Genomic DNA, 12671 nt, shown 5'->3' on the forward strand with positions numbered 1-12671 from the left:
TTCACTCCCTTCCCCCTCCTCTCCTACAACAGCCCCTCCCCCTTCCTCCACCACTATCTCCTCCCCCACCTCACCCCCCTGCAGATCAAGCCTGAGCCTTTCAGCCCCCCTCTAAGTCCCAAGAGCCTCCTCCGTCTTTGCCCCCATCACCTGTTTCTCCCCCACAGACTGAGCCAGAACCCTTCAGTCCCCCTCAGACTCGGTCCCAAGGGCCTCCCAAAATTATCGCCCCCCCCTCCGGGAGGTAGCAGGATCCAAAGGCATCGTGCGCATTCACATCCCTTTCTCCTTAGGAGATTTAGCCCAACTTGAGAAATGCCTAGGTTCCTTTTCCACTGATCCCACGACATATATCAGGGAGTTTCAATGGACCCTCCAGTCATACAGCCTCACACATCATGACATTTTCATGCTCCTGGCCAATACCCTCCTTCCTGAAGAGTGTAGACGAGTTTGGGACTTCGCCCAAATGCACGCCACCGAAACCCACAAGACTGATCCCACCTATCCCCCTGGCCCCACCGCTGTCCCCGAACAAGACCCACACTGGGATTATAACACCGCCGTGGGTCTCCGCTCTCCAGATATCTTCGCCTGCTGCTTAATAGCAGGTCTGAAAAACGCAGCTCATAAAGTAGTCAATTTTCAAAAGCTCCAAGACATAATTCAAAGGAGTGAGGAAACTCCCTCTGAGTTCTTAGACAGACTCACTCAAGCCCTATTACAGTATACCAGCCTGGACCCAGAAACGCCTGACGGGAGACATGTCCTTATGACATACTTCCTTGCTCAAAGCTACCCCGACATTAAAGCTAAATTCAAAAAGTTAGAACAGGGCCCCGCTACCCCACAGACTGAGATCCTAACAGTGGCCTTTAAAGTCTTCCATAACCGGGAGGAGGAGAAAGAACGCCGTAAACAAAAGGCTGATCAGGCCAATTTCCAAATGTTGGCCCAGCTGATAAAACCACAAACTGGGCGCCTCTCTACAAACAAGCCCCCCCCAGGAGCTTGTTTCAAGTGCGGAAAAGAGGGACATTTGTCAAGGGCGTGCCCCTCCCCCAGATCTACTACCACCCCATGCCCCAGATGCCACAAAGAGGGCCACTTGGGATCTGATTGCCCAACCACCCGAAGGGGAGGCTGGACGAACAACCCCCATCCTAAGCCCTCCATAGTGGGGCTGGCAGAAGAAGATTGACGGGGCTCAGGGGCTTCTCGCCCGATCATTTCCATCACCAAACAGGAGCCCAGGGTTACTTTAATAGTAGACGGTTGCCCCATCTCCTTCCTCCTAGATACAGGAGCCACCTTCTCAGTCTTGCGAGAATACCAGGGCCCTACCACGCCTGCCATTACTCCTATAGTCGGGGTAGGAGGTAAACAGATTTTCCCATTAAAAACCCCCCTCTACCCAATGAAAGCTCCAGTTCCGCCCTCATGCACCCTGTAAATCCCAAAGTTTGGGACATTACAAGCCCCTCCGTAGCTCTATGTCCTCCTGCCTCTATCAAATTACATAACCCCTCTCAGTATATCTGTCAGGCCCAATACCCTCTAACCACTTCAGCCCTCATAGGCCTCCAACCCATCATTCAAAATCTTTTAAACAAAAATTACCTCAGAACCACTCACTCCCCATTTAATACCCCCACATTAGCTGTTAAAAAAAACCAATGGATCTTTCCGCCTTGTCCAAGACCTTCGCCTCATCAACATGGCCGTCGTCCCTATCCATCCTTTAGTTCCAAATCCATACACCCTTTTATCACGGATCGCTGCCTCAGCCTCCCACTTCTCAGTCCTAGATCTCAAGGATGCATTTTTTTTTCTATCCCTCTGGACCCCTCCTCCCAAGATTTTTTACAGAAAATGGCTCCTCTCTGACCTGCCTGTTCCCAAAACCAAGACAGAAATCCTTTCCTTTCTAGGCCTGGCTGGGTATTTTAGAGCATGGATCCCTAACTTCTCCCTGTTGGCAAGACCCCTATACGACCTCAGCAAGGGCCCCCCTGAAGAACCATTATCCTCCTCACCCCGACACTCCTTCATTAAGCTCCGTCAAGCCCTTGTGGAAGCCCCAGCTCTCCATCTTCCTGATTTGTTGAAGCCCTTCTCATTATACATTCATGAGAGGTCCAGTCAAGCTCTAGGAGTCCTAGGCCAACATTATAGCCCATCCTTTGCCCCAGTAGCTTATCTTTCCAAGCAATTAGACCCCACAGTTCAGGGATGGGCACCCTGGCTACAGGCATTAGCCGCTGGACAGCTCTTGCAGAAGAAAGCTCATAAACTGACATTCGGGGCGCCCCTTACCATTCTGTCCCCACATCACCTAAAGGATCTCTTAACCTACAAAAGTTTACAGACTGTCCCTCCCTCCAGACTCCTGACCTTACTGTCCTCTTTCCTCCAAAATCCCGTTCACCCCCTTTGCCATCCATACCCAAATCATGACTTTTTCCTCCTTTACTGCTCCCTCGCTCTCTCTCGCTTTTTTTCCTCATTCCTATTATCTTCCCCACCACCCCAGCCTCCTTTGTATGGCGATTCAAAGTCAGACAGACTTACACACAGCGTCAAACAAAAATTACTGCCCTCACTGCCACATCAGACTGCTCTCTGAAAGGCTGCTCCGAGCCTTTATACCTCCACTTTCCTCCCTCCACCAAAGTGTTCACTAGCAGCTACCTTTATTCTCCCTACCTCTGCTTCCTCTATGACCAAAAACAAGCCTATTGCAGGCGATGGCCAGACACCTACAGGGGATGTCCCTACTGGTCTTGCGCCATTCACTACATGAGTAACTCCCAGTACCCAGAGTATTACTCCTCCAACCGTTTCATAAAATATCCCAACAGCTCATTCTCCTTATCAATCCCAGATCCCTGGGACTCTCGATGGGCCGCCGGAGTCACAGCGTCAGTTTACTACCAGGGGTCCTCGACACCCCACGGTACCCTTCATATCTCTCGGGAGTATGTTCCCTCTCATTCCCAGATCTCTCAAGTTGCATCAAATATCAGATATTCCGAAAAAATCATTATTCAAACATTTGACGGCGCCTCTTCATCTTCCTATCCCTGCCCCTCTTCCAATTTCTCCTACTCTTGGTTACAGCTCATTCAAGACACCACCATCTTTCTCAACCACACCCTCAACACCGCCAATTGTTTCTTGTGTGCATCACTACAGCGCCCACTGCTGGCCACCGTGCCCCTTAATATTTCCAACTACTCCTTCCATGCAGAAGGACAACCCCTCTGCCCCCTGGCAGACATACCCGTATGGGAACTAGAATACGCAAACAATCTCACCATCCACCACTGTGTAGGCCCAACCCCTCCCCCCTCCAGCACACTTCACTGTCTATCTACACCCCTACCTCTGGCTCTAAGACTTTTACGCAACCGGGACACTTCTTTTGGTGTAATGGCAGTCTTTTCAACTCACTGCCTCCCAACTCCAGCACACCCTGCATTCTCGTCACACCCTCATCCCACAGCTTACACTTTACAGCATGGCAGAATTCCTTGAGCTCCAACCTCCCTTGCCCTCGCGCACAAAAAGGGCTGCTTTCCTTCCCATTATGGTCGGTATTTCCCTAGCCACCTCAGCCATTGGGGCAGGGTTTTCAGGGGGAGCCTTGGGTCACTCTCTATAGGCAATTAGAGATCTCAACGCCAAACTTGAGGGAGCCCTGACATCCACTGCCGATTCCCTGGCCTCTCTCCAAAGACAGGTCACTTCACTAGCTAAGGTCACCCTTCGAAACCAGCGGGCCTTAGATCTGCTTACAGCCGAAAAGGGCGGCACCTGCGTCTTCCTTCGAGAAGAGTGCTGCTATTACATCAATGAATCCGGCATTGTAGAAACTGACATTACCAAACTCACCGACCTTGACTCCAGCCTCCACTCTGCTTCCAATTCCAACCCATTCTCTTCAATACTAACAAACCCCTTCCTCACCTGGCTGTGGCCCATTGCAGGCCCTATAATAACCATTCTTCTCGCCTGTCTCTTCTTGCCTTGTATAGTAAAGTTTATCAAATCCCAAATTGGTAAAATCTCTAATCAAACTTTCAACCAGCTTTTACTCAGGAACTACCAGCTTTTAGCCACAGAAGATCCCTCACCCTCACGTGACCTCCTCACCACATGCTGAGATGGACCCCTCTCTCTGCTGGAAACTGTTCCTGGAAACAATGGCTGCAGACGCCTGGCTTCTGGCACCCGTATCCTCTTGGCACCATTAGAATCAACAAGTCCTCGACCTATGGTTACAGGGAACCTTCATTGATTTCCAACCTGAAGAAGTCCACATCTCCTCGTCCTTACTGTGGGGAGTCCTATCAACCCTTTCCTCCCAGTCCTCAAGCCCTCACTCCCTTCTCTGCCCCCATTCAGCAGGAAGCAGTCAGAGAGAAAGCAACGTCCACAACCCCATAGAGGAGAAAGGGGGGAATGAAGGGTCCCCACCCATAAGATGGTGAACCTCCTGCTTCTCTTCCAGGTCCTCGGTTCCCGCCGGCGCCACCTGAAGCCCAATCACCCCTCGCCCCCCTTCCAATCCCAGCACCTAGCCAATAGCCACTAGCCCCGTAGAAGTGACACCTCAATCAGCTCATGCCACTTCCTATATAACCCAGCACCTTTCCCTAATAAAGCAGAATTCTCCGGTGAATTGCTGCTGTGTGTCGCTCCTTTCCTTTCATAACGGAGCAGGTGTTTCTACTGCTGACCCTGAAGCTCACTCTGGCCTGCTCTGCCCAGGGCCATTGGATTTAGACTAGTGACTCTGGCTAGCGCCCCTGTGTACCAGCACCAAACCCAGCGGTGCAATGATCATCACGCCTTCTTGAGTTCCATCTTCAGAGTCTAGGCAGGGGAAGACGCCAGCCATGACTGGAACCTCTGTTCCCTACATCTATACCATCGTCATAGAACCGGCCCGGGGCTACCAGACCTCTTGATCCACAAAGCTTCTGCCTCTCTCTTGTGAGAAGGGAGGTGGAGAGGAAGAGCAAAGCAGGAGCAGCTCACTACGCCCCTGCTGATGCCCCCAAAGAGCCCAGAGTCCTGAATGCAATACCTGCTTCTTCTTCTTAACCCTGTCCTATGCCACGAGTCCCCACAAGGCAGGTCACCGTAAAGGGATGCTGAGACAAGCAGGTGCTGGGTGCTTAGAGGTGGGCCCCTAAGGACAATTCCAGGAGACCTCAAGGGGAACACACCTGAGTACCTACTGTCTCCCCCTGGCCTCTATTGTTCACGCATTTTTACTAAAGCTTGACTTTTCATTCTCGTAAATAGAACGATTTTTAGAGCACTTTTAGGCCCACAGCAAAACTGAGCAAGATCTCCCACATGCCCCCTTACCCCACACACATACAACACCCCCCACAGGAATGGTGCATTTGTTATTATAATTAATAAGTATCATTATCACCCGAGCCTGTAGTTTACATCAGACCTCATTCTTGGTGTGATACATTCTAAGGGTTTTTGACAAATGAATAACACAGGAATCTACCATTATATTATACACAGTGGTCTCACCATTCTAAAAAACACCTAATTTTTTTCAAGAAGACATGGTTTAAAGGTCATAAATTCAAACGGCTACAGGAGCTAAGAGAACAAAACGAGGGAAGTGAGTAACAATATGGGGAAAGGAGACAATAGGTGAAGTAGATGAGGAAGGGATGGGGGAGGGGAGTAGGAGGGGACGGTGGGGGGGGGGAGAGGAAGGGACGGGGGAGGAGGGGACGGGGAGAGGAGGAGATGGGAGAGGGGAGGAGGGGAGGAGTGAATGGGGGAGGGAGGAGGAGATGGGGAAAGGAGAGGGAGGAGGGGATTGGGGGAGGGAAGGAGGGGTGTGGGAGGGGAGGAGGAAATGGGGGAGGGATGGGGGAAGGGGAGGAGGAGACGGGGACAGGAGGATGGGGTGGGGGAGGGGAGGAGGTGGGGGGATGGGAGGAGGGGATGGGGGAAGCAGACAAGGTAAAGTGGGAAACATGTATAATGAAGACATCAGATTACAAAAGGAAGGCGGTAGATAAGACCTCCTCTACCCCCATCTCCCCTCTTCTCCCCGGTCTCCTCCTCCACTCCTGCATAATCTCCTCCACTACTGGAAGTAGATAACAAGATGAAGGAAGTAGAAAATGAGAATAGAGGGGCAGTAACAATATAGGGAAAAAGGTGATGGTGAAGGGAAGTAAAAAAATAACAGGGAATAGACAACAAAATTTTTGAAACACACTATGCCAAAGCACGTACACCTGTGGATGGGAGCTACAAGTTTACGATCTCTGAGTGAAAGCAGCTGTCTTGGGAGAGGCCCGTGGCTTTGCTGCACACTGAGGTGTACTACCGATGCCTGAAGGCCAGCAGCATCCCATGTGGGTGCTCATGCGAGATGGGGCAAGGCTCTGAAGCTCAGCACAGAAGGCAGCTGGGAGGAGAGAGGGCTCCTTGTGAGACACAGGAGGGAACAGGTGTGGCACTGGGGACTCAAAAACTGTTGTACCTACTTGATAATTCTGTTTGTGTTGGCCTTGGCCTGTGACTAGCAGGGAAAATAACAGTGAGGCAATGACAACAGGAACCACCTCTGGCTCTAGAAAACAGAGACCGCCATTGGAAGGGTGCTCAGCTACCCATAAACAGAGTGGTGGACACATCCTTTCCATTCCACTGGCCAACTCGTCCATGGAAAGCACCACCTAGAGCCGAGCCCTGTGCGCCTGGCGAGGCAGTGCGAGCCCTCAGTGGGCACGAGGTGGCGACGGAACTCGGGCTGATCTGCCGGGAAGGTGGCGCTGTTGGCATGGAGGGGTTAGGCTCGCCTGAAAAGCTAATAAAAGCCGCGTGGATGTCTCATGTATTAAAGCTACACAATCAGAGGCAGAACCAGAATTTGAGTGATGCTTTTCCTTTTGAATCTTAAGGTACATATTCAACCTAAGGGGTCTTTAGATTCTTAAAAATGAGAACAAAAAAATAACTTTTCTGGGGGGAAGTCACTGAACACTCTGGTGTTTTGGATGCCGGGGACACACCCATACCCAAACTACATGAACAATATTTACCGCAGCTGAACAGGTCTTTTGAATCATCTCTAAATTATTTATGAACCGGGAACCGTGCATTTACTGCAGGATCTGGAGAACTCCTCTGGTGAGTAATTACCAATTAAAACAGGCTGGCAGCCTCCACTGGACTGCATGGGCGCATGTGACCTCTCCTCTCTCTCACAGCCCCCTACTCCCGCCCTCCCCACCCAGGGTGATGATGTTTGTTCCCATAAAAAGAGCTAATAAAATTAGCTTCCCCTGTAATACAGGAAAAATCTTTATTTAGTAAAATAATGCATTTTTGCTTCATTCCCAGGACAGCAATAAAATGGCGCAACTGAGAACCATAATAGCTCATCCTGTTGGTTTTCACTGCACGTACAAGTCCATCTTTTGTGATCATGTGGAAGTCTGGAAAGCTGCTTCAAGAAGGGACACGTCTGGGCAATTTGCACCACCCTCTACAAGAGTGGTGTGGTCACACACTCCTTTGACCACAGTGCGAACACGCTTTGGGTCCGCAGACCATGTCTTCCACATTTCTTATCTTGAGAAAGAAATTGTGGGCATTTCCCAAAGAGTACTCAGCACCGAAAGTGACGAGGGGGGCATCAGGTGTCCCTACAGCTGAGAACACAGCTGGGAGTCCCAGTCGGGCTCTGTGGGAACCAGAACACACCCAAGATGTAGTCAGAACATTTAAGTGGCGTGCTGAGGCCTGGCGGAGACACACGAGACGTCTGTATGCATAGTGTCTGCACAGCCCTAGGTCTGGACACGGCAGGGACCCATAGATGGACAGTCCTGGAAGCAGATGCTGGTGCAGAAGACGGCACACGTTTCCCCTGCCAGCAGCCACAGTGTCAACCAGCTTTCAGAACAGGAGGTTCCTGTCTATCTGAAATTCCAAAGCTACCTTAGGGCCTAGAGTGTCAGAACCAGTTCTGTAGCCACATCAAAGTCAGATCCCGGAGAAGACACTGAAGGAAGATGAGTTCAAGTATTCCCTGACAGCTGGTGGAGAAACAGTAGAGGAAGAATACAATGTCGATGACAGTAAACTCCCAGATGTTGCTTATTCGCCCCCAGGCACAGCACTTTATGTTCCCTGACTTGTTCAATTCTAGCAATACCCCATGAGAGAGAGATTATTATTATCCTCACTTTACACACAAGTAAACTAAGCTACAGAGAAGCTACATCGCTTGTCCAAGATCCCATAGTTAGTATGTGACACAGCTAATTCGAACACAGGAAGCCTTGCTCATATTCCTGTTTGCTTGATCAACATCAGCTTGTTTCAGAAGCACCTAGATATAGGATGGGTCAATAAATACAAGCTGCCCATGGAAATCTGAATTTCTGATGAACCGCTCTCCACCACTCCCTCCTGTCCTCCCACCACTGGCTGAGTCCACTTGTCATTTACAATCACATGCGTGCTTCCCCATCCCCCTTTTCTCACAGCAGGATTAGGAGAAAAGTGAACTGTCTTCTATTCACATCTCCATCAAAAGAAGGCAGAGAGGATAAGAATTTCATGGAGAATTCTTTACCACGTGCTTATTTACATCTGCTGCCTGACTCCTTATAGGCTCGTGAATTTAAGCTCTGGTTTAGTTTTTCTTATGAGAAATTCTACTATCAACCCTGCTGATGGCTATAAAATGGTTGAGCAAACTTTCACTTGGAGAGGGCGCAGACATATACTTCAACCTAGTTCAAGTCAGTCACTACAAATTCCATATTACTAAGACAGAATTAATTAGGTTTATTGTAGTTTTGAAATCCAAACACATTTTCAATTATTACTAGTCACTAATGACTTATAATGAAGGCAGAGCTTGTTATCTAAGCAAACAACTGGCATGTCTGTTTAAAGTGTAAATAGAAAGAAAACTCATGAATTAAATGAATGAATCGATGATTGTTCTCCTGGCTGTAAGGAAGCATTCAGCTACCACAATATATATCACCACCCTTGTGAAAAGGATCAGCCTGCTCAAGTTATCTTTATCTGGTCAGAGATCTTCTTAGCAGTGGCTTACAAGTAAATGTCTCTGAATTTTGAATAGTGCCCTACCGTATCAGTAAGAGCCATGAAGGATAACAGATCATCTGGTATTGGGAGTTCACAAATAACTGAGCTTTTTAAAACAATAGCCATATTCAAATAGTGAATCTGTGGCATCTTACTACACTGATGGACAGTGACTGCAATGGGGTATGGGTGGGGACTTGATAATATGGGTTAATGTAGTAACCACAATGTTTTTTCATGTGAAACCTTCATAAGAGTCTATATCAATAATACCTTAATAAATAATTTTTTAAAAATAAATGATACATCAAAATGGAGAAAAACAAACAAACAATAGCTATATTTCCCAATCTCAGTGTGGGACTCTGAACAAACCAATGCAGCATCCTTGTGGAGGTAAAGAGACAATATGTCTCATATTTTCCAGGGTGGTCCTAGAAAGTCTGGGACAGATGGTCATTCTCAGGTATTGAGCTTAACAGCAGTTCCCTTTAAAAGGTAATAAACCTTACCAGAAACAAAAACAAACAAAAGGTTTTGCTCTCCAAAGTCTCCTGGTTTTAACTAACCTTTCATTTAAATTACAAGTCCTGCATTTCTTCTCTCCAAATGGCATGCACCATGTTTACTCAATCCCTATAGTTAAATTCCATTTCTCTGCAATTGTTCCCTTGATCTGTCATTCCTTGGATGTGTACACCAAGGTGAAATTACTTAGAAGGAACTCCTCTCCTTCTAAATAATTCTTTAGTGCCCGTGTCCCCATTTTTGGGTGGCTGCCTTCTTGTGATTAGAAAGGGGCCTGCATCTGTTTGGAATATATTCAGATGCAGATAACAGAAAAGACAACTAACACTGGCACACACGAGTATAACAAGAGCCCTGCAGGGGGTGGCTGCTGGGGTTGTTCAGTGACTCATCAATGCAGGCAGAGCCCGGGTCTATGTTCCACTCCGCTGTCCTCACTATGTCCACGCTCGTCCTAAGGCTTGCAGCTTCACGATCACAAGTTGGCCGCTGCAGCACCAGTCACGTTCATGTTCAAGAAAAGGTGGAAAAGGGTGCTGTGCCAGCGATAGCCATCTCTTTCATCAGGAAAGCAAACTATTCCTAGAAAGCTCATAGCAAATTTCCAAGCCTAGTTACCCCAAGCTATATGGCAACATGAGAGAGATTCTGGCTTTTTCTGTTTCTATGGTAGAGTTAAGCAGTAGGAAAGGGTTTGCTTATTGGTATTGGGTTCATCAGTCCACAGGTGGACTACAGCACCCTAGTGTGTAGCTCTCTTTCTCATAAAGATTAGAGAGGCATTCCTTGGGTCTTCCAGAATGCAAAGACTTTAGGAAGGAAGACTATACTAAAATAATTCACACTAAAGTATTTGTATCTATCTCTATATTTCTCTAGATAGGAGGCATTCGGAACTGAGGACTGTGGGATGGGCACATAAGTGTTCTTCAAAGACACGGTCTACCTATTTCCCAGCTTAGCCTGATGCTGCCTGGCATTTGGGTTTTTATTTACCTTCTTACTCTCCATGGAAGACTGAAAGCCTATTAAAATTAAAGGCAATACATGTATGTTATAGCGGTTTAAGAACTCAGGCTATGGGGACAGAACCCTGGGTTTGACTCATGACTTTCTCTTTACCAGTTGCATCATTTGATCCATTTTCTATGGCTGCTGAAACAAATTACCACACATTCAGTGGCTTAAAACAACACAACTTTACCATTTTACAGTTCTGCAGGTCAGAAGCCCAACATGGGTCTCACTGGATAAAAATCTATATTGTACAAGTCAGGGCACTGATCCTTGTGTGTGTCAGTGGGAGGTGATGGAAAGGGGTCTTTTGGGGTGTTGATCACATTCTATTTCTTGATCAGGGTCCTAGTTATAGAGGCGTGTTGAGTTTGCGAGCATTTGACCAATTATACACTTAAGATATGCACTTTTCTGCATGTATTGTATTTCAGTGAACAGGTTAAAAATAAACAGACAAACACACAAACAAACATCTTGGGAGGTCTCATTCTCTCCTTGGAGAAATCAAGGCAAAGATTAAACCAGAGTCCCGTCAGTAGGGACAGAAATAAGACTAGAGACTGGGCAGCCTGCCCTGAGTCTTCAAGCTCAGTGTTCTCCAGGCCAGTTCCTCCCACTAATTTTATATATACAGATATATATATGCAATATAGAAATCTCTTGAGAAAAAAAAATTTTTTACTTTGCTTTTACTAGAGTCACATTTCTCCTGAAGGGAAAGGTACCTTGTATCTTTCAGACCCACCTGTGAGAACAGAATGAGTACTGTCACAGACCCATTTCTTCAGGCACACTGGAAAACATGCCACAGTAACAAATCCCTCCTCCATCCTGGCCAGCTGGAAAACTACGTTATGACCGAAATGACATCATTCAGCTACGACACTGAGCCAGCGTCTGCTCTAGGAAATCTGGGTGAGGCAGCGACAGCATGGATGTGAACGCCACTTGGCAATGAACCCCACCCTTTTTATTAGCAAAAGTCTTTTTTACTGCCATGACATTTTGAAAATGAAACTGCAGCTGTACGTCTGAGGCTGTTGATCACCCAACATCCCTTATCACTGAAACTAACCACACTGGCTGACAAGACAGGAGTAGGGGTGAGGGCGAGCTCCTTTCAAGTAATAAGGCCCAAGCAGAAAGCCAGGGGCTGGGTGGGCCAGGCCGGGGCAGTGGTGGCTCCCAGGGGGGTTTAGTGTTACCTCTATTTTACCAGTGTTTCTCAAGGGACCTCCAGTAGTAGCCGTAAAAATAACAGCATAAAGAATAGTAACAATCGCATTCTCTGAGGGAGAATACTGATGTTTTGTAACATAATACTCTCAAAAAACCCAGTGTGTTACCTAGCAAACATAACATCAGGCCAGGGCCCTGACCCTCTTCTGTCTCTTCAACTTTTAGGACAGACGGCATTAAATTGCTGATAACTGATTATTTTCAAAATGGTCAAAATAGGCGACGCCATACGGCTCATCTAACAGACCATCCCTCCCCAACCAAAAATTCTTCTGTGCAGAAACGTCATAGCAGTCCCACTATGGACAAGTGCACCTGACAGGTCCTGGACAGATGGCACTGCGTTGTCCTGGGAAAGAGCTGGAAAGGTCAGTGTCCCAATCAGCACCCTCTCTGCCCTTTGCCTGCTCATTATGAAGCCAGGTGCCTGAGGTTAGGGACAGACCCTCAAGTCAACAGCAGAAGCAGGAGCAGCGGGTGCAGGGAGCCTGGAGCAGCAACTCCCCTCAAGCCTCAAGGGGAGCTGACCAGGTCCACAAGGCCACCCGAGACCCACATGCACACCTGGAAGCCAGAGGAGCGAGGCTGGGACATGACCACGGAGACGCTGAATCCCAGTTGGGTAGCGTGGTTTCAGCCCACCAGCCTGCCACAGAGGGCTGGCCCAGCATTCACGCCAGCCCAGTGGACTAAGGCACTACATGGGCCCAGGGCCCAGTGGGAGACAGCACAGTCTCAGAGCCACAGCCCACAGGAGGGACACATGT

The 12671-nt window shown here is 48.2% G+C and overlaps 1 protein-coding gene across 18 annotated transcripts in view; it reads right to left on the bottom strand.

Annotated features, from left to right (window-relative positions):
• AOPEP (aminopeptidase O (putative)) overlaps positions 1–12671 on the bottom strand; it is a 375534-nt gene that overhangs the window by 176307 nt on the left and 186556 nt on the right. The gene's annotated exons all lie outside the window — the stretch shown is intronic.

The sequence above is a fragment of the Manis pentadactyla genome, chromosome 3 (assembly GCF_030020395.1).
Source record: "Manis pentadactyla isolate mManPen7 chromosome 3, mManPen7.hap1, whole genome shotgun sequence".
NCBI lineage: Eukaryota > Metazoa > Chordata > Mammalia > Pholidota > Manidae > Manis > Manis pentadactyla.